Raw genomic sequence first — 21,155 nt, 5'->3', positions numbered from 1 at the left:
CCCCTGAGTTTGCCCTCCAGCACTTCCCTACATAGCCACCGCCCTGGCGCAGCAGATCTCCCTTGCTACGTCCCCCTGGGCCTCGCTGTCCGGTGCGGCCAGTGCAGGGGACTCTGAGGGCTGCGGCATTGAGAGCCCCAGTCCCAGGGTCCCTAGGCACTGAGAGAGCTCCTGCCTCCTTGCACTGTACTGGGCCACGATGCCCTCAGGAACCAGGGCCCTCGCGCCTTCCCCCCACCCCGCCGGCTCCAGCAGGGGGTGGGGTGAGGCAGCAGGGAGGCCGGCTCAGCAGCTGGGATCTGCACTTGGCTCTCTGGCCAGCCGCAGGCAGGGGAGTGGCCCCGTCTTGGGCTCTTTCCTGCTGGCTGCCGAGAGAGGCTGGGGCGGCTAATCTCCAGGATGCAGGGCCCTGCGAGCTGGCGGGGCACTTGCTCAGCTCTTGCCGCTCCCAAGGCAGCGTGGGGTCATCCTTGGCTCCCAGCCAGTGAAAAGACAATGGAATAAACCCAGCGTCCTCCCCTCGTCTCCTCCAGCACACGTACCCCCTCCTTCCACACAGGCCAGGGCGTGTAGACGGGCCCCAGAGACCCTGCCAGAGGGGCTATTTCAGAGCAAGCTGGTGGTGAGGACCCCTTATAAATCAAGGGCGCAGAGTGGCCTAGAGAAAGGGGTGTCATTCCAAAGGGCTCAACACAGATCCACTGTATTGTACTGCTTGAAAGACTGCTGGTTCTGGGGTGGAGCACAGCCCCTTTAACACCACACAGCAATGCTGCCTGGTCTCTCCATGCTCAGCTCTTCACACTCTCTTCTTTCCTTCTGGTAAGGCCAAGTGAGCCTCCAGCTCCAGCTGTTACTCCAGCAGCACCTTCCCATGGGTTTTTGCCCCGATCTCAAGCCTGGGCCTGCGGTCCCTGAAGTGAACAGTCGTGCTGTGTGCGTCAGGACCAAACCTTCAATTCCAGCATCTTGCCTGGGTCGCGTAAAGAGAGCTCTGCAGCCGAGCAAGCTCCTGCAACCTGCTAGACGCTGGCCTTTCTGCAGTCAGGCTCTGGAAGAGTGATAATAACCGACCAAAGGAAATGCTTTTCCACATGACATCATTACCCTGCGGAACTCCCTGCCACAGGAAGTCGCTGGGGCCAAGAACTTAGCAAGATTCCAAAAGGGACTGGACGTTTCTATGGACAGCGAGACCATCCAGAGTCACCATAGTCAATGACAACACACGGAGGAGGGACATAAAAGCTGCTTCGGGGCATAAGCTGTTCTCCTACTACCAGCGACCAGGATGAGGCTGAAGGACACTCTCAGCTGGGGTGAATGACCCCCAGCATGGGGGGCGTGTCAGGCCAGGGACAGGGCATGATGAGGATAGGGCGGGGCAGTTGGTGCCACTTTGCAAATTCTCAACTGGTGTGTTCCTTAGGGTGCCTCCCAGCCCGCAAGCTATGTAATTTACCCGGGGCCAGAGCCAGGAAGCTGTAACCTGGCTGTAACCAGAGCCCATCGTCAGATCTTGGTGCAGGAGAGAATGTCCCCCCCCGCTGATTTTAATTAGAGCTTTACCTGTACGATCAGGCCCTTGTTCTGGAAAGACTTTGGGATCTGCTGGGGGGAAGGCTGCCCTAAGTCTCTGTCTGGCCCACCTGTTGTCATAGATTCATAGGGACTGTCACGGTGTCTCAGAGGGTCACAACTGAGAATATCCAATTCAGGACAAGCTGCTGAGAAATAGGCCAGACACACCTCAAGGAGCAGGATGGGTCGGGGATTCTGAGGGGGGCAGTCGGGGGGCAGGAAGTGGGTGAGGGTCGGATGGGGGCAGGGCCAGGCTGTTTGGAGAGGCACAGCCTTCCCTACCCTAAAGCTCATTCAGCAGTTTGAGGCTTGCAGACAGGCGCGCCGCCAACTTTTTTGCCGCCCTAGGCGGCAGAAGGTCCCGCATCCAAAATGCCGTCCCCGACAGAGGCAGCGGAAGGTCCCGCCCCCGAAATACCGCTGACGACTGGGGCGGGCGAAGATCCGGCCGCCACGGTCGCCGCCCCCGAAATGTTAGCACCCTAAGCGACTGCCTAGGTCGCCTAATGGGATGCGCCGACCCTGCTTGCAGACAGCTATTTAACCCAATGAGCCAAGCTGTTCTCTTTTCCCTTAGGGCTACCATCCCTTTCACTTCTCAAATGCCAAATTATAGTCTGCATTTCATTTCAGTGCCATAGGGAGATTCATGTCAGGGGAGGATAGCTTCATTTCAAATTAGCCGCTTTAGATTAACAGTGATAGAGCCAAGAGAGCCATGGGGGAGGGATCACATGAGAAGAGCAATATCCTACACCACTTACCTCCTTCCCAACCCTACCAAGAGAGACCCCCCCTCCCCTACATTCCCTGAGGCTCCAGAGGGGTTAATTCAATGGTTCTCAAATTTTTGTACTGGTGACCCCTTTCACATAGCAAACCTATGAGTGTGACCCCCCCCTTATAAATTAAAAACACTTTAAAAATATATTTAACACTATTATAAATGCTGGAGGCAAAGTGGGATTTGAGGTGGAGGCTGACAGCTCGCGACCCCCAGTAATAACCTCGTGACCCCCTGAGGGGTCCTGACCCCCAGTTTGAGTACCTCTGGGTTAATTTAATTTTAGCACCTGGTGTCCATTCACATGCATGTGCTATTTTGAGCATTTCAGTTTTCACAACATAGGCTCATCCCAGATTCTGGAACAAGCTCAAATGCTCAGTTCGTGGAGTATGTACATAGTCTATACTGAAGACAAACCCACAGTAACTGTCTCCAGTTTGTGAGGGACCCCATGGAGCCAATCTCTAGGAAACAGATAAATTCATGGAGGTTATGTCCATTCATGACTATTAGCCAGGATGGGTAAGGAATGGTGTCCCTAGCCTCTGTTTGTCAGAGGATGGAGATGGATGGCAGGAGGAGATCACTTGATCATTGCCTGTTGGCCCACTCCCTCTGGAGCACCTGGCATTGGTCACTGTCGGTAGACAGAATACTGGGCTGGATGGACCTTTGGTCTGACCCAGTATGGCCATTCTTATGTTCTAATCTAAATGAACCCGACGTTATGGAAACAGATATGAGTCAAGGAAGCCAGCAGAGTATCAAAAACCTGGAAAAATCTCTGACTGGATGGGCTTAGGCATTTGGTCACAAGCTGAGGTGGTTCAAAAGTTTTGGATTTTTTTTAAGCAGAATTTTTGTATTGTTTCTTTAAACAATCAAACACAGCAAGCAGCAAATATTTGGCCACACACTTCTGAAACCCCAAACCATGTTCAGGTTTTGGCAGACTAATTTCAGCTTTTCAATTAAAAAAAAACACAACAAATTTTGAAGGAAAGCAGACATTGTCCATGATTTTTTCGGCTTTTTAAAAACCTCTAGTTTTCGATCCAAAAAAAGTTTTGATGGAAAATATTTGTCCAACCCTTTTAGTGAGCTTTAGAGCCTTTTAGCACTAGCTGATGCTGAGAACCAGTGATACCTTGTAGAGGTGACTTGAAAAGAAGTTTTCTCAAAACTGGGTTTGTGCCGAGATGCGGAAGGTTTTTAAATGTTTATTTTCCCCAGGGCCGCCCGGGGGGAGGTGGGACAAGTGGGGCAATTTGCCGCAAGCCCCACAGGGGCCCCCATGAGAATATAGTATTGCAACTTTTTTTTATGGAAGGGGCCCCCAAAATTGCTTTGCCCCAGGCCCCCTGAATCCTCTGGGCTGCCCTGATTGTGTTTGTTGATGGGCCATCACTCGAATACTCCATTCACAATGTGCTGGCTAGACTCCATATAAACTGCCTGGTGGGTGTTACCACAGGAGCAAACACATTCGAAATAGAGGTACATAGTCAATATTCATAACTTCAGATACAAAAATGATACATGCATACAAATAGGATAATCATATTCAGCAAACCATAGCTTTCCACTGACACTTTACATGACATAAAACAGTGTTTGTCAAACTGGGGTCCGCAGACCCCTGGGAGTCCGCGAGGGTGCTGCAGGGGGTCCGTGGGCCCCGCTGATCAACTCCTCCCCCGCCCTCCTGTTCCCCGCGTGCAGGAGGCGCTGTGAGGAAGGGGGAGGAGTTGGGATGGGGTGCGCTTGGGGGAGGGGGCAGAATCATGTCTGGAGCTGCCAGCCCCACTGATCAACCCCTCCCCTTCCCTCCCAGTGCCTCCTGCACACTGGGGAATATCTGTTTAGTGGTGTGCAGGAGACACTGGGAAGGAGGGAGAGGGGGTGGTGTAACAATGCGGTTCTGGCGGACCCAACTGAGAGGGCCAATTCAGGACAAATTGCTTAAAACAAAGCAGTTACAGCCCTAGGCTGGGGTTTTTCCACCTCTAAGGCAAACCAAACCCGCCAGACAAAGAGGACTTTGGTCTCACCTCACTGGCTAACCACAAGTCAGACAAGCAATTCCCTTAGACACTCCAGTTTCCCAGTATCACCACCAGTGCCACTCGTTATGGGGACAAATTGTTATGAAAACCAATACCCCAGTAAAAGAAAAAAGGTTCTCCTGATCCCAAAGGACCAAGCCCCAGACCCAGGTCAATATACAAATCAGATCTTACCCACAAATCACGCTGTTGCCAATCCTTTAGAATCTAAAATCGAAAGGTTTATTCATAAAAGGAAAAAGATATAGATGAGAGTTAGAATTGGTTAAATGGAATCAATTACATACAGGAATGGCAAAGTTCTTGGTTCAGGCTTGTAGCTGTGATGAAATAAACTGTAGGTTCAAAATCAAGTCTCTGGAGTACATCCACAGCTGGGATGGGTCCTCAATCCTTTGTGTAGAGTTTCCATTTGTAGCAAAGTCCCTCCAGAGGTAAGAAGCAGGATTGAAGACCAGATGGAGATGAGGCATCAGCCTTTTATAGTCTTTTCCAGGGCTGGCTCCAGCATTTCTGCCGCCCCAAGCAAAAAAAAAAAAGCCACGATCGTGATCGGCAGCGGCAATTGAAAAAAAAATCCGCGCTCGGCGGTGGCAGTTCAGCGGCAGGTCCTTCGCTCCTAGAGGGAGTGAGGGACCTGCCGCCCCCGAATTGCAGCAGGTGCCGCCCCTCTCCCTTAGCCGCCCGAAGCACTTGCTTGTTAAGCTGGTGCCTGGGGCCGGCCCTGGTAAGAACACCTCTTTGTCTTACTGTGGAAAATTACAGCAAAATGGAGTCTGGAGTCACATGGGCAAGTTCCTGCATATTTTGCTGAGTTATAAGGCATATCTGCCTTCTTTCCATGGGTCCATTGTATAGCTGATGGTCCTTAATGGGCCATCAATCAGGCTAGGCCGAGCTAACATCAACTTGTCTGGGATGTCTCCCAGAAGCATAGCATAAGTTTGAAATACAGACAGTATAGAGACAATATTCATAACTTCAACTACAAAATTGATACACACATACAGACAGCATAATCATAAGCAGCAAACCATAACCTTGTCTTAGACACCTCATTTGACCCCCTTTATACAAGATTTGGTGCCACTACAGGACTTTGGTTGCAACCATGTTCTATATGGTCCCATTTCAAATCAATAATGTGACAGGCGGAAAGAGGCAGGGAAGAGGAGGGGCAAGGATGGAGCCAGGGCAGGAAGAGGTGGGGTGGTGCTTTGGGGAAAGGATTGGAGTAGGGGCGGGGTCTGGGGCTGAGAGGGGGGAGTTGGGGATCCGTGAAAAATTTTAAATCAAAATGGGGGTTGCTAAAGTTTGCGACCCGCTGATGTATGAGATTTGTTGCAATTACATAACAATGGTAGCAACAATGATCTACAGGGTCATATTTTAATCATATAACGTCACAGGAATCATTGAGATCATCTGGTCTGACCTGTCTAGCGCAGGTCAGAGACCTGCCCCCTGATCATTCCTAGAGCTGGGCTTTTCAAAGTCATCCAGTCTTGATTTGAGCACTGGTCAGTGAAGGAGAATCTGCCCCGACCCTCCATAAATTGTTCCAATGGTTAATTACCCTCTGTCTTGTTCTGCGTGTGTACAGCACCTGGCACCACGGGGTCCGGCTCCAGGCCCAGGGCTCAGAGGTGCCACTGCAGGATAAATAACTACTAATAAAGACACTTTTGCAGTGCAACTGATGATTATCCCCGTCCCTAAAGGCTCAGCCAGCCAATCGCTGCACTCCCTAAGGCTCTGTCCTAATGCCTCTCTGGCTGCTTGTTTGTTAAAACCATTGAGAGGCCATTGAAATCGCACAGCTCAGGGCAACCGGTTTATTTCTGGCCTGCGGAGCAGCTGATTGCCTGCATTTCCGTCTGGGAGGGGTGGGGGGTGTGTGTAAGCTGCGCCTGTGGTTTGTAGGTCAGAGGGAGCGAAAAAGCAAAATGAAACTGCACGTCAAAAACCAAATTCCCACTTGTTGTACAGAACACTGTGCAGCTGTGCAGAGGCCGGAGGCCGGCCTGTATCCTGACAGGCTGCTGCGGGCCTGTGAGGTGGGAAGCGAGTGCTCCTCCCAGGGGATCCCAAAAGCAGGGGCTGGAGATGTGTCCAGGTTCACGGGCCCAGCACTTCAGCATCTCGTCTTCGGCCTGGATCTAAAGGGCTTCACAAAGGGGGTAAGAAACTGGGCCCCATTTTGGGGATGACGGAAACAGAGGCACAGAGAGAGCGGGGGGAAGTCAGTGGCAGGCGGGTGGAATAGGTCCCAGGTCACCTGGCTCCCAGTCCTGTGTCCTGGCCCCTGGACAGCTGCTGGCAGAGGGAGGGAGGGAGGGAGGGAGAGCTGTGGAGGCTGGAGTAGCGGCACGTGTGTGTACCCCTCATGTGGGCGCTGTGGCAAAGGACCAAATCAGGGTTTCCAGGCAGTGGACGCCGCTGCCCAGCTGAACACGTATGCAGCACTGTAGCTGGAGCTAGAGGCAGATCTCCTTTAGCCACAGCATTCATAGGACTTATCACCCGGGGCGGGGGTGAGCACACTCCCAGGGCTGCTGAGACGCAGGCTTGGCGGCCACAACCGGCTAGCAGCTGCGAGAAGGTGGGGCCCGGCATTATGGGCAGCACGGCTCAAGCTCTTTCCCGCTGAGGATTTCCAAGTGTTTTATAATTATCCATGGCTTGAGCCTCCCCCTAGACCCGTGAGCCAGGTCAGAGCCCTCGTCCCATGTTACAGCTGGGGAAACTGAGGCACAGAGCAGAGCACTGACTTGACCAAGGTCAGCCAGCGGGTCAGTGGCAGTGGCAGGGCTAGAACCAATGGCCTGTGTCTGGGTTGCTCGGCCTGCTGTGCAGTCATTGGCAGCAGTGCAAAGGGAGGGTGTAGAGCCCTCCCCAGTCAGACAGGGAGTGTTTCCAGGCACTTTGCCCTGGTGGAAGTGACAGCCCAGGGGAGCCAGTCTCTCGCAGAGAGGCTCTGAGGGTGCAGTGTAACCAGGAGCACTAACTGCGCTGATGTCGGGGGTGGGGTGGAGGTTATACCAGGGGGAGAACAGAACCAGGCTTAGCAAAAACCGAGAACAAAAGGCTGGTGGCTAATTACCCCAGGAGCAGGGCTGAGAGATTCCTCCAGTCCCCTGCCTGTGCTGCACTGGACAGAGGCGCTGCCTCCCCCGTGCCCGGGAGCTCACTCCTACGCGGGGCGACGGAGGCCGTATGTACTGCCCTGCTGTTCTGTAGGGGCCTGGGAATTACCCTGATGAAAACCCGTTTCTGGTCCGAGGTCACCCAGGCTACGTAAACATGCTGGGAGCCAGGCAGCAGACAGCAGCTCATCCCCCCGTGCCAGGGCTCAGCCGGCGGCTGCTGGAAATCTCAGTGCTCCCGGATTCATCGAGAGCGAGGCCAGACGGGACCATTCGCTCCGTGGGTCTGAGCTCCTAGCACAGGCCAGGAGATTCCCCCAGGTCTCCCGGGTGGGAAACTGCTGCCCAAAGCCCTGCTGGTGCAGGGACCCTTCTAGACAGGGGCTCAGCACCAAATCCTGGGAACCTGAGCCTGCCCAAATCAGGGACTCGGGCTCCTGGCCCTGGTAGGATGCAGGGAGCTGAGGGGGCCACGACACAGGAGTTACTAAGTTACCCGCTGTGAAATGCCAGTGATTGCACTAACTCCTTTGGCTGCAAGAACCTCCCGCCGGAGGAGGCTTTGACCTGACTCAAGGGGCTCAGGCGGGAACAGGGAGGCAGAAGTTCCAGGAGTCCAGAAGGAACCAGAGTTTTTTGCAGGGGGCAGAAGGGACCCCAAAGTTCTGGTGGATCCAGGCCTCCCATAATTCCCCCTCCCAAGCTGGTTGTAGACTGGATCCAATCTGCAGGGCCCCAAACTCATTATCAGATAAGGGAGGTGGGGTGAGGGCTGTGAGCCAGGGACCGCTGGTGCCCACTGGCAAAGCGTGTGGGTGATCCGGGTTACAGGGGTCCCCTGGGTCTGGGGTTTAGTTCACCAAAGAGTGTCGTGCTGAATGCCTGTGTCACACCGGGCCTCGTGAGCACTGGGACATGCCTGTGCAGTGAATACGTGCGGTGTTCCGGTTCCATACTGAAAACTGGGTTCTTAAGGCCTGTGAACTGGGGCTGGTCACCAGAGGGTGATAAACAGGTTCCTGGCAGGCAGGAGCGTGCACGGGGTGAGGTGGCGGAGGAGGGGCACAGCTCCCCCCCCCATAATCAATAGGGGCATGGAACTCCTCTGGCCATGGGGCTACAGCGGGGAGAGTGAGCTCCTCTGGCCGAGGGGCTGCAGCAGGGGTACAAAACGGGCCCCTCCAAAAGCCATCAAATGTTTATTCCTGCACACGCCCCTGGGCAGGCAGGTAGGAGCCGCTCAGCTCCCTGGATGGCTGCTTGCAGGCTGAGTGTCGGACTGCATATTGGACGCTGTGACGAAGTGGGACTGTTCTTAATGTTTCCTCTGAATACTGTGTGGGTGCCTCAGTTTCCCCTATGCATTTCTTAAGTCTCTAGGTGGTGGGATAAAGGCCAGTGTGCATAAATGGCACTCTGTCTCCTGGCAACTAATGGCCAGGGCCTTCCCCCCTGCAAAGGGATAGCTAAAGGCGTTTGAGAACAAAGAGATCAGGTGACCTCCTGGCCTGGGAAAGAAACAAAGGCCAGAGAGGAGGGGCTGGAGACTTTCAGTTTGGAGCTGGCTGGGGACGGGGAGTGAGGGCAGACGTGGGTGTCTGGCTCACTACCCCCACAAATGGACCCGGCTGAGGAGTCCTGTTCTCTGTACCTACAAGCTCTGTTTTAGACCGTGTTCCTGTCATCTAATAAACCTCAGTTTTACTGGCTGGCTAAGAGTCACGTCTGACTGCAAAGTGGGGGTGCAGGACCCTGTGTCTTCCCCAGGACCCTGCCTGGGCGGACTCGCTGTGGGAAGCACACGGAGGGGCAGAGGATGCTAAATGCTCCAAGGTCAGACCCAGGAGGTGAAGCCGTGTGAGCTTCTTGCCCTGAAGACAGTCTGCTCCATGGGAGAGGAGGCTCCCCAGAGTCCTGACTGGCTTTGTGGGGAGCAATTCCAGAGCATCGCCCGGGGACTCCGTGACAGATGCCTATTTACTGTCCGAGCAAAATGCTGATCAAGTGATTGGGGTCGCTCCAGGGGCGATTCTCAACAAACCCAGCGGCGGGGGCTGGGGCTGTTCCCCCATTTACACGTGAAGACAGTGATTGTTGGCGCAGAGGGACAGCCAGTTCACTACAGGACGAGCTGCCAGCTGGCCTGGCTCACCACAGGCAATGCGGCTGTTTAACGGTGGCACCGAACCGCTGGGTGAGCCGGTCTGTACGAGGCAGGGGAATGTCGCGTTAGCTGCAGTTGGGCTCTCGAACCGCGGGGGTTTGATTTACTGTGTAACCCGTTTCCATTGATTCTTCTCGGATCTATGCTCTGTGTTAAATGAACGTCGGCCTGCGTGGGCCTGGCCCTTTGGGAGGAGCGGCCCTGGGAGCCCTGCCTGTGTCTGGAGGCCTGGGGTGCGGGTGCTCCAGGGGACGCTTGGGCCTGGAGCCCAGAGCTCGTGCTGCCCGTGGCCAGCGGAGTCGGGGAGCTGACCCCCAGCAGGCGCAGATGAGGCTGCCTTGCGCTCAGGGTGGGTGGGAGCGAGGTGCCTGATCCACTGAGCCCACCCCAGCCCCCTTCATCCAGCCAGACCCAGCTCAGCCCCTCCCCTGCTGGAAGCAATTAAAGGACACTTGAAAGGGACCGAGACAAGGAGCGGGGTGGGGGCAAAGAGGGACTGAGAGAGGCTGGGCTGGGGGAGTGAAGGGGCGGCGTGTAGGACAGAGAACCGGCGAGGGGGAGAAGGGACCCTCTCTAGTTATGTTACCCAGAAAGTTCGGGTGGCTCCTCTAACCGTTAACCCCCAGCAGCCCCGCCGGGCTCTACATCCGGTTGCTGTTATGTGGCCTGATGGCTGCTCACGACAGGGCAGCCAATGAAGAGGGGGAGGCACGGGGCGGCCAATGAAGAGGGGGGCAGCACGTCTGGCCGTTCGGCGGCGGGGCCGTCACTCCCTCTCGGAGCGAAGGACCTGCTGCCGAATTGCTGCTGTAGAATGAAGCGGCGGTAGAGCTGTCGGGCTTGCCATCGCGGCTTTTTTTTTTTTTTTCCTGCTTGGGGCGGCAAAAACGCTAGAGCCGGCCCTGGCTCACAACTCCAAGTGGGGAGTGTGGCTAAGGGGGCTCAGGGCCCCCCCCGGACCTGCTGGACGGCTCCCCCTCCAAGTAGTGAACATCAGACCCCAGCCCCAAGGCTGCCCACATGGCCAAGCCCCTGGAGGGTTGGGCCCCTGCATGCACCAGATACATTCGGGAAGCAGCTGAGTCCTCTGGGATCCAACTGCCGGCTGCTTCTCATTAACCCAAGCTGGGGCCAAAACGCCAGCCAAGCACGGAGCCGGGGCAGCCAGAGGGCGAGACCAGGGGCCACAGGGCAAAGCAATAAAGGAGCCTGCGTTATAACGGTGGGCAGCTACGCCCCAGAACCCTTCACACCAACCACCACGGGGCAGCGATGGGAGTTGGGGGAGCTCCAAGGGGGCAGCGATGGGGGGAGGGCTGAGAGGAGGGGGCAGTGATAGGGGTGGGGGACCCCCAGGGGGCAGCGATGGGGGGAGGGCTGAGGGGAGGGGGCAGTGATGGGTTGGGGGACCCCAAGGGGGCAGCGCTGTGGGGAGGGCTGAGAGGAGGGGGCAGTGATGGGTTGGGGGACCTCAAGGGGGCAGCGATGGGGGGAGGGCTGAGGGGAGGGAGCAGTGATGGGTTGGGGGACCCCAAGGGGGCAGCGATGTGGGGAAGGCTGAGGGGAGGGAAGCAGCGCTGGTGGTTCGAAAAGCCCCTCAGCCCCCACCCCGTCACCAGAACTGTCCGGTGGCTGCTTGCTGGGACCAGGAGTAACCAGATCAGGGCTAAGTGTGTCTGGCAATTTCCTGTCCCTGGGCTCTGATTACAGGCCCGTCTACAGAGTTGAAAGGCTGGTAAATTAATCAGAGAGTCTCCAAAGTTCTTCGCACTCTTCCTTCCCTGCAGCTGCTGCCCCGCTGCTCTCCACGGGCGGCAGATGCATTGCAGGGGGCTGGCACACAGCGCGCATGGGACGGTGCTTGTGGGAATGTTTAACGTTCCTGCTGCTGCATGCCCCACAACTTTGGGAACTACATGGAGCCAGGGCAGCCCCGCTGAGCCCCTGGGTACGGACGTGGGCTGCTAGGCCCGGCCACTGCCCCACTGCTATCTGGACGTCTGCCTGTGCTGTGTAGACGTCCGCGCAGAGACAAGGAGCTGGGCAGAGACTGCATTCAGTGTCCCCATGCCAATGGCCAGTGCAGTGTGTTACATAACATGAACCTCTTAAAGGTACAGTTCCCCACCACTCCCATTTCCAGAGCGTCTACGAGCAGCTCCCGAATCCCTCCACTAAGCGCTCCCTTAGGGCCCGTGCCAAGAAGCGTTCTGACTAGCACCGCACGGCTGCAACGTCCGTGTCCTCTACTGATCCCTGCTCCGCACCAGGTACCTGAGAGCCTAGCAGGGGGAGAGGGTAGGGCTGGGGAAGGTGGCTGCAGAGATGTAATGTGAACACTCTGCTCCGATTAACCCATCAGCACCAGACGTATCAATACGGTGCCTGTTAAACGGCCCAAGAGCTGGCTGACCCCCGGCTCTCTGACAGTAGCTGTCAGCGGGGAATCGTCACTCGCACTGTGAGCTCTTGGGGGGTGGGGCCCATCTTTCTGTGCTGTGTCTGTACAACACCTCCAGGGTTCTGGTCACTGATTGGCTCCTAGTGCTACTGCAATACCAATAATGACTAATCAGTGACTTGCGGGGGGAGGGGTTGTTCTCTGGGGTTCCGATGGGAGAAAATCCCAGGCAGGGCCGGCTTTAGACCAATTCCACCAATTCCCCTGAATCGGGCCCCGCGCCTAAGAGGGCCCCGCGCTGAGTGGGGGGCAAGTGGCAGAGAATCCCTTCCCTGGCTAGAGGCGCCTTTTTAATTTTTATTCACCCGACGGCGCTCTGTGTCTTTGGCAGCAGGTCCTTCAGTGCCACCGAAGACCCGTAGCGAGTGAAGGACCCGCCGCCAAAGACTAGGAGCGCGGCCCGGTGAGTACAAGCCCCATGGTTTTTTTTTTGTTTTTTTTTTAAGTCAACTCTGCCGGGGCCCCGTCGAAACTATTTGAATCAGGCCCCGCACTTCCTAAAGCCGGCCCTGATCTCAGGTACTGAAGGGCTCTTCCATCTAGCCGAGGGGCAGAACAAGAAGCTGCCACCGGATAGATTCCAACTGGGATTAGGGCACAAATGTTTAACAGGGAGGGGAATCAAACTCCCCAGGGCTGTGGTGGATTCCCCATCGCTTGATGTCTCCAGCCCAGCCTGGCTTCCCCTCCGGAGGGGCTGTAGCCAGGCACAAGCTCGGCTCAGTACAGGGTGCCGTGTAAGGGCCTGCGCTATACACGAGGTCAGACTGGCTGAGTTAATGGTCCCGTCCGCCTTTCACAGCTCTGAACTGGGCGGGGACCATGGAAATACAGCAGGGGGAAGATCCCAGCCTCATGTCCACCGAGTCCAGCTAGCCCTGTTGGCGCTCTATTGCCTTCAGCTCAGTTAGGCGAGAGATGAACTCAGCCCTCGGTTCTCAGCTCTATCTCTGTTCATCGTCCTGGGGCCCCACAGCCTGCATCGCCTCTCGCTCACCCCAAAGGAAACCAGGAATAGCCCCCCCGGAAGCCAATGGAGTCACTCCTGTCCGGGGACAGGTCATCCTATGAGGCAGGCAAGATTTGGGGTGAGAATTTTTCCCCTTCCCCTCGCAGGCCTGTGAAGGCAGGAAGACTCTAGAGCTAAGTCAGGGTGGCAGCGACGTAGGGTGGCCCCCCATCTGCTTTTCACCAGGACAGTCCGGGTTTCGGCTTGTGTGGACGGGTGCCCAAGCCCTCATGGCCATTTTATTTGCTCAGTGGAAAAGGTGGCAACGCCTAAGTGGAAGGAAGGAAGTAGTGCAGCAGCAGCTGCTGTCTCCAGGGCCAGGCTGTTCCGGCGGCTCACAGTGGCACCTGGCCCTGTGCAGCCGCAGGTGGTGGGCAAGGTGGATTCTGTCATGTTGGTGAAGACCCTGTGATCAATGGAAGTAGGGCCTTGGGGGAAAAGGTGTGGCAGGGGCGGGGCCTTGGGGGAAAAGGTGTGGCAGGGGCGGGGCCTTGGGGGAAGAGGCGTAGCAGGGGGTCCAGTTACCAGCCATTAGATAGGTGGCGACCCTACAGCGACTGGACGCACAGAGATGGTCTCCTAAGTTCTGAGAAATGTGAGGCCCCAGGACAGTGCTCTCATGTGAGCCTGTCTATGCACCACTCAGCTCCTCAGCTTGGGTCAGCACCTGCTCAGCGCCCTTTGCTTGCCTCATTGCCTGGTCCCTTGCTCTGATTCTGGTTGATTTACACACCCATTCAGTTCTGGACGTGCCAGGCCAATTCCAGGCCTTCTGGCTGCCTGTCTGCTCTCTGGCTGGGTGAACCTGGCTCTTGGCACCCCTGTTTTCTCACTCACATGGAAACCAATAAGGCATCAGAATGGAAAGGGTTAATGTGGCCATCCCCCTCCCCCCCCCATTTGCAATTCTACACTCCCCCAGATTCTCACTGACATGCAAATGCCCAGACACCCACCTATGCACCCACTTACACGCACACAGGTCAAGGAAAGTGTGAGACCCCTACTGAATGGAGGAGGCAACCTAGTGACAGATGATGTGGGAAAAGCTGAAGACTCAATGCTTTTTTTGCTTCGGTCTTCACAGACAAGGTCAGCAAGGAGGTGAGCACCCCTCAGTGGTGAAAGAACAGGTTAAGGACTGTTTAGAAAAGCTGGACATGCACAAGTCCATGGGGCCGGATGCAATGCATCCGAGGGTGCTGAGGGAGTTGGCGGATGTGATTGCAGAGCCATTGGCCATTATCTTTGAAAACTTGTGGCGACTGGGAGAGGTCCTGGACGATTGGAAAAAGGCAAATATAGTGCCCATCTTTAAAAAAAGGAAGAAGGAGAATTTGGGGAACTACAGACCAGTCAGCCTCACCTCTGTCCCAGGAAAAATCATGGAGCAGGTCCTCAAGGAATCCATTTTGAAGCACTTGGAGGAGAGGAAGGTGATCAGAAACAGTCAACATGAATTCACCAAGGGCAAGTCATGCCTGATCAACCTGATTACTTTCTATGACAAGATAACTGGCTGTGTGGATATGGGGAAAGCAGTGGATGTGATATTCCTTGACTTTAGCAAAGCTTTTGATACGGTCTCTCACAGTATTGTTGCCAGCAAGTTAAAAAGGGATTGGATGAATGGACTATAAGGTTGACAGAAACCTGGCTAGATCATTGGGCTCAACGGGTAATGATCAACGGTTCGATGTCTGGTTGGCAGCCGGTATCAAGTGGAGTTCCCCAGGGGTCGGTCCTGGAACCGGTTTTGTTCAACATTAATGATCTGGATGATGGGATGGATTGCACCCTCAGCAAGTTCGCGGATGACACTAAACTGGGGGAAGAGGTAGTTATGCTGGAGGATGGAGCTTGGCTGTTCTCAGTGGTGGCAGATGACAGAACAAGGAGCAATGGTCTCAAGTTGTAGTGGGGGAGGTGTAGGCTGGATATTAGGGAAAACTATTTCACTAGGAGGGTGGTGAAGCACTGGAATGAGTTACCTAGGGAGGTGGTGGAATCTCCATCCTTAGAGGTTTTTAAGGCCCAGCTTGACAAAGCCCTGGCTGGGATGATTTAGTTGGGGTTAGTCCTGCTTTGAGCAGGGGGTTGGACTAGATGACCTCCTGAGGTCTCTTCCAACACTGATTCTATGATTCTATGTATCCACCCAGGGCTACACACAAATACACATACACCCACGTGTGCAATCTTGGCTACACGCTGCACCTTGTTCAGAACCAGATGCTCTCCCCTCCCCCACCTGCCCCTGGAGATTCCGCTCTGAACAGCAGGAATCCTAAGGCTGCTGCAAACTCCTCTGCCATGGGGTAACAACCCCATTCCAGAGCCTCACTCCCCCTTTCACCCTGTGCACAAGGGCGAGCTGGCACTGCTGGAGCCAGCGTCCCCACTGCACTGTCTGCACTGGCACCGGCTTCCTCCTGGTCCAGCCAGAAACTCTCCAAAGGCCCCGAATCGTGAGTCCCACAGGCCTTTCCTGCAGGATGGGGAGCAGCCTCCTGGGCCGTTCTGGAACCTAGGCCAGATGCCGGTCTGGGGCGTAATGTTACTGAGGAACCTTGCCATGCCACCGAGCTGAGTGAAGGCAATGCCACGCCCAGAGCCCGTCCGCTCCCCTGCCCAGGGATGGAGCCCTGGAGCCAGTAGGATGTGGGGGCGGTGAGCAGCATGGGGCCGAATCCCTTTGTCAGCAGTGTGCAGTGTATCTGATCGCTCTTGTATCCCCGCTGAGCTCCGCTGCCCGCCCTGGGCCCTGCCTGTTCGCTCCTCTGGCCCTCTTCACTCTCCCCACAGTCCTCTCCGGGCCTCTCAACGCTCCCCTACCGGCTTCTCTGGGCCACTCCAGTCTCCCCTAATGCCTCCTTTGGGCCTTGTGTGTCTGCCTGGGGACCTTCCGCTCACCCTTCGGCTGGGCCAGCTCCATGCCCTGGAGTAAGAGCTGGATCCCTTCCAGTCTCTTCCCAAACAACCCTTTCATCTCGCTAGACTTGACTGCGGATGGGAGGCTCACCAGGGAGCAGCTGGCTCCGGGGCCTGGTGCCAGGATCTCTTCCATCATCGTTAGCGAACGATGCTGGGAATCATTATACACACAGGCTTTGGCTCGAAAACGCTCCTGCTTGGAAACCATTTGTCTGTTTCCAATTTCAGCTTCTGCAGAGTGACCGTGAGGATCCGAGGGGGTGTGTGCAGGGGTGGGGGGGCAGTTTCCATATTGTCCTCAGATGGGTAGCATGGAGCATTCAGCGAGGTTGGAACAATAGGAATGATGTGTCCCACAGACGCTAACACAGGGGTCGGCCACCTTTCAGAAGTGCTGGGCTGAGTCTTCATTTATTCACTCTGATTTAAGGTTTCGCATGCCAGTCAGACAACGTTTTCAGAAGGTCTCTTTCTATAAGTCTATAATATATAACTAAACTATTGTTGTATGTAAAGTAAATAAGGTTTTTAAAATGTTTAAGAAGCTTCATTTAAAATGAAATTAAAATGCAGAGGCCCCCAGACCGGCGGCCAGCACCCAGGCAGTGTGAGTGCCCCTGAAAATCAGCTCGCTTGCTGTCTTTGGCACACGTGCCATAGGTGCCTACCCCTGAGCTAACACCACCAGCAGCATGAGGATCTCACAGACACCAGCCCTGGCAAGGTGGGGAAATAGTATTGTACAGGCAACATCCCATGATCACACACAGCCAACCACAGGCACTCAACTCTCTAGCGCCTCCTCTGGGCACTTGACCATGTTCCCCTCCCCAAGCCGCAGCAGAACGCAGGAAGCCTGGCTAGTCGTCCCCTGTCCTCATCACTAGTCACCTCCTTCTCCCTGAGCGGGGGCTAGAACCCAGTATGTCGGGCTTCTAGGCCTGGGCCTTGTCCCTAGGTTACGCATCATCCTGGTTACAAAACTGACCCGCTTTCAAAGTGATCGTGCCTAGCTGCCCTCTCAGTCTGTGCTTCAAAGGAAACCTGCCCAACACCCTCAAAGGTCAGCCTGGGAGCTTCAGATCCTACCTCTGCTAGGCACTAAAACCATGGACTCAAGAGAGACCCTGCTCCTACGGCGCGTTCACTGCCCACTTCACTGGAAGGGTCTCCTATAGCATGGGTGAACCCCTCATGCTTAACAATTGGTCCCCCCTTGTATTTAAGTCGTGGTGGGCATCTGCTATAGAGCACCAGACCAGGAGGATGAGGTAGACGAGGCTTTCTTCGGACAACTAACAGAAGTTACTAGATCACAGGCCCTGGTTCTCATGGGGGACTTCAGTCACCCAGACATCTGCTGCGAGAGCAATACAGCAGTGCACAGACAATCCAGGAAGTTTTTGGAGACTGTTGGGGACAACTTCCTGGGGAAAGTGCTGGAGGAACCAACTAGGGGCCGTGCTCCTCTTGACCTGCTGCTCACAAACAGGGAAGAATTGGGAAGGAAGTGGAAGTGGGTGGCAACCTGGGCAGCAGTGACCATGAGATGGTTGAGTTCAGGATCCTGACACAAGGAAGAAAGGAGAGCAGCAGAATATGGACCTTGGACTTCAGAAAAGCGGACTTTGACTCCCTCAGGGAACTGATGGGCAGGATCCCCTGGGAGAGTAACATGAAGGGGAAAGGAGTCCAGGAGAACTGGCTGTATTTTAAAGAAGGCTTATTGAGGGCGCAGGAACAAACCATCCCCATGTGCAGAAAGAAAAGCAAATATGGCAGGCGACCAGCTTGGCTAAACAAAAATCTTCAGTGAGCTTAAATACAAAAAGGAAGCTTACAAGAAGAGGAAACTTGGACAGATGACTAGAGAGGAGTATAAAAATATTGCTCGAGCATGCAGGGGAGGCCAAAGCACAATTGGAGTTGCAGCTAGCAAGGAATGTGAAAGGTAACAAGAAAGGTTTCTACAGGTATGTTAGCAACAAGAAGAAGGTCAGGGAAAGTGTGGGACCCTTACTGAATGGGGGAGGCAACCTACTGACAGAGGATATGGAAAAAACTGAAGTACTCAATGCTTTTTTTTGCCTCGGTCTTCACTGACAAGGTCAGCTCCCAGACTGCTGCACTGGACAACACAGTATGGGGAGGAGGTGGATAGAAAGCTGGCTAGATCATTGGGCTCAACGGGTAGTGATCAATGGCTCGATGTCTAGTTGGCAGCCAGTATCAAGCGGAGTGCCCCAGGGGTCGGTCCTGGGGCCAATTTTGTTTAACTTCTTCATTAATGATCTGGATGATGGGCTGGATTACACCCTCAGCAAGTTCGCGGATGACACTGAGCTCGGGGGAGACGTAGATACACTGGAGGGTAGGGATAGGGTCCAGAGTGACCTAGACAAATTAGAGGATTGGACCAAAAGAAATCTGATGAGGTTCAACAAGGACAGGTGCAGAGTCCTGCACTTAGGACAGAAGAATCCCATGCACCGCTACAGGCTGGGGACCGACTGGCTAAGCGGCAGTTCTGCAGAAAAGGACCTGGGGATTACAGTGGACAAGAAGTTGGATATGGGTCAGCAGGGTGCACTTGTTGCCAAGAAGGCCAATGGCATATTGGGCTGCATTAGTAGGAGCATTGCCATCAGATCAGGGGAAATGATTATTCCTCTCTATTTGGCACTGGTGAGGCCTCACCTGGAGTATTGTGTCCAGTTTTGGTCCCCCCACTACAGAAGGGATGTGGACAAATTGGAGAGAATCCAGCTGAGGGCAACGAAAATGATCAGGGGGCTGGGGCACATGACTTATAAGGAGCGGCTGAGGGACCTGGGGTTATTTAGTCTGGAGAAGAGAAGAGTGAGGGGGGATTTGATAGTAGCCTTCAACTACCTGAAGGGGGGTTCCAAAGAGGATGGAGCTTGGCTGTTCTCAGTGGTGGCAGATGACAGAACAAGGAGCAATGGTCTCAAGTTGCAGTGGGGGAGGTTTAGGTTGGATATTAGGAAACACTATTTCACTAAGAGGTTGTGAAGCACTGGAATGGGTTACCTAGGGAGGTGATGGAATCTCCTTCCTTAGAGGTTTTTAAGGCCCGGCTTGACAAAGCCCTGGCTGGGATGATTTAGTTGGGGATTGGTCCTGCTTTGAGCAGGGGGTTGGACTAGATACCTCCTGAGGTCTCTTCCAACCCTGATATTCTATGATTCTGTGATTCTATGTTGGCTCTGGGTTAAAGCCACTACTGGGGAGGCTCGTTGGAATCAGCATCTCAGTCTTTCATGAACCCAGGGATCACTCTTCTGTCTTGGTTCTGGGCTCCTTATGGCTTGTCACTGCAGACACGAGAGTGGCCGAAGGGGAGGGAAATGTGATGAATGAAGCAAGGGATGGGCTGAGGTGATGAATGAACAGACCCTATGGAGGGCAGAGACACCTCTTCAACTTCACTAGAGTTTCTGGGGTGAATCTGAGAGGATTCCAGGCTAGACTCCTCTGCTGGGTAAGCGAATGGGCTGAGACCTTGCATGGGCGGGAGCTGACCCTGGCCCCCCCCCCAGGCAGGATTTCAGCCCTGAGCATCCAGGATCATCTCGCGAGGGTCTCAAGTCCTGGTGGGCGCTAGGGTTCGGACTCCCTCGGTACGCATTCCGAAATGACGAGTGATTTCGGGGGACGCAACATGAGATGCCCTCAAGGGACCTGAGCACCCGCCTAGAGGGAATCAGGCTCCTTTAAGGGGTCGCAAGTTGGGCCCCCAAAACCACTAGTCGCCTTGGGAACCTGGGCTACTCTGCCTGGACTCCAAACCCATCGCGCTCCCATTCACCCCACCCTGAAGCCAGGTCCCCAGTGTGGGACTGTGGCAGCCAGCTCCTTATTGGTGCCTTCGCCCCCCGGGAGCTGGGCTCTCCCGCAGTTCATCGATGCCCAGGCCAGATGGGACCAGCCTGTCCTTCTGGATTCCCCAGGCCGCCCAGTCATTCCTTGGCCAGCCCAGGGGTCGTGTTGAGCTGGAGCGTATTTTTGTCAGTCAGTCCTCAGGTAAGGATCCCACCTGCCTAGGTGAGTCGTTCCCATGGCTGATCACCCTCCCATGTAAAACAGGCCTTGGATTTCTAGTCTCAACTGATCTAGCGCCAGTTTCCAGCCCCTGGATCTCACTCGGCCTTTGTCTGCTCCGTCAAGGGCCCTTTGCTCTCAGAGATCTTCCCCCAGGTAGGAGCTTAACCTCCTCAGCGCAGGAAACAGCATGTGCGTCTTCAGCCTCCCACCGCGAGGCAGGTTCTCCAGACCCCAAATTGTTCTTGTAGCCCTTCTGAACCCTCCCTGATTTTCCACATCCTCCTCCTCCCATTCAGGAAGGACGGTATTTCAATGGTTTTTAATTAGACATCTGACTTCTACTCTGCCCAGTGACTGAGCGTGTCCACAGTTCTTGCCCTCCACTGGCTCTGCTCGTCCGCTCCTCCCCTCTGCCTCTCCGCACGGCTCCCTCTGCCCCGCAGTCTCATCATTTGGAGAGGCTGAGTCAGCTGGCCCAGCAGGGCTGGGGACAACGCTGATTCTGGACTCGTAGGGTTACCATTCGTCCGGATTTACCCGGACATGTCCTCCTTTTGTGTGCTAAAAATAGCGTCCGGGGGGAATTTGTAAAGCACTCACAATGTCCGGGATTTCCCCCTCCCCCGGCAGAGCGAGCGGCTGGGAGGGCTGCAGGAAAGTCCCGGGCTGGACTCCGGAGCAGCTTCCTCCTCCCCCCCCCCCTCCCTGCATTCTGAGCCGGCCGGCAGCTCCTCCTCCTGCAGCCCGCTCCGGCAGCCCTGTGCAGGGCCAGGGACCGGGTTTTGTGTTGTGCAGGGGAGCTCAGCCATGTGTCCGGCTGGCACAGAGCCCAACACCCTGTTCTGAGCAGCAGGGTAAGGGGGGGCAGGAGAAGGGACAGGGAGGTTCTGGAGGGGGCAGTCAAGAAACGGGGGGGGGGCTTTTGGAGGGGAGTGGAGAAAG

The 21,155-nt window shown here is 55.2% G+C and overlaps 1 protein-coding gene across 1 annotated transcript in view; it reads left to right on the top strand.

Moving 5' to 3' along the window:
* The first annotated feature begins 6,370 nt into the window (after nucleotides 1–6,370).
* The window catches only part of TBXA2R (thromboxane A2 receptor), a 61,325-nt gene continuing 46,540 nt past the window's right edge, over nucleotides 6,371–21,155 (top strand). The window contains exon 1 of the mRNA XM_034755599.1: nucleotides 6,371–6,614. The gene's annotated coding sequence lies outside the window, so the exon portion shown is untranslated. The remainder of the gene's footprint in view (nucleotides 6,615–21,155) is intronic.

The sequence above is a fragment of the Trachemys scripta genome, chromosome 22, assembly GCF_013100865.1.
Source record: "Trachemys scripta elegans isolate TJP31775 chromosome 22, CAS_Tse_1.0, whole genome shotgun sequence".
Classification (NCBI taxonomy): Eukaryota; Metazoa; Chordata; order Testudines; family Emydidae; genus Trachemys; species Trachemys scripta.
The sequence above is the reverse complement of the archived record's forward strand: the minus strand, read 5'-3'. Positions and strand labels throughout refer to the sequence as shown.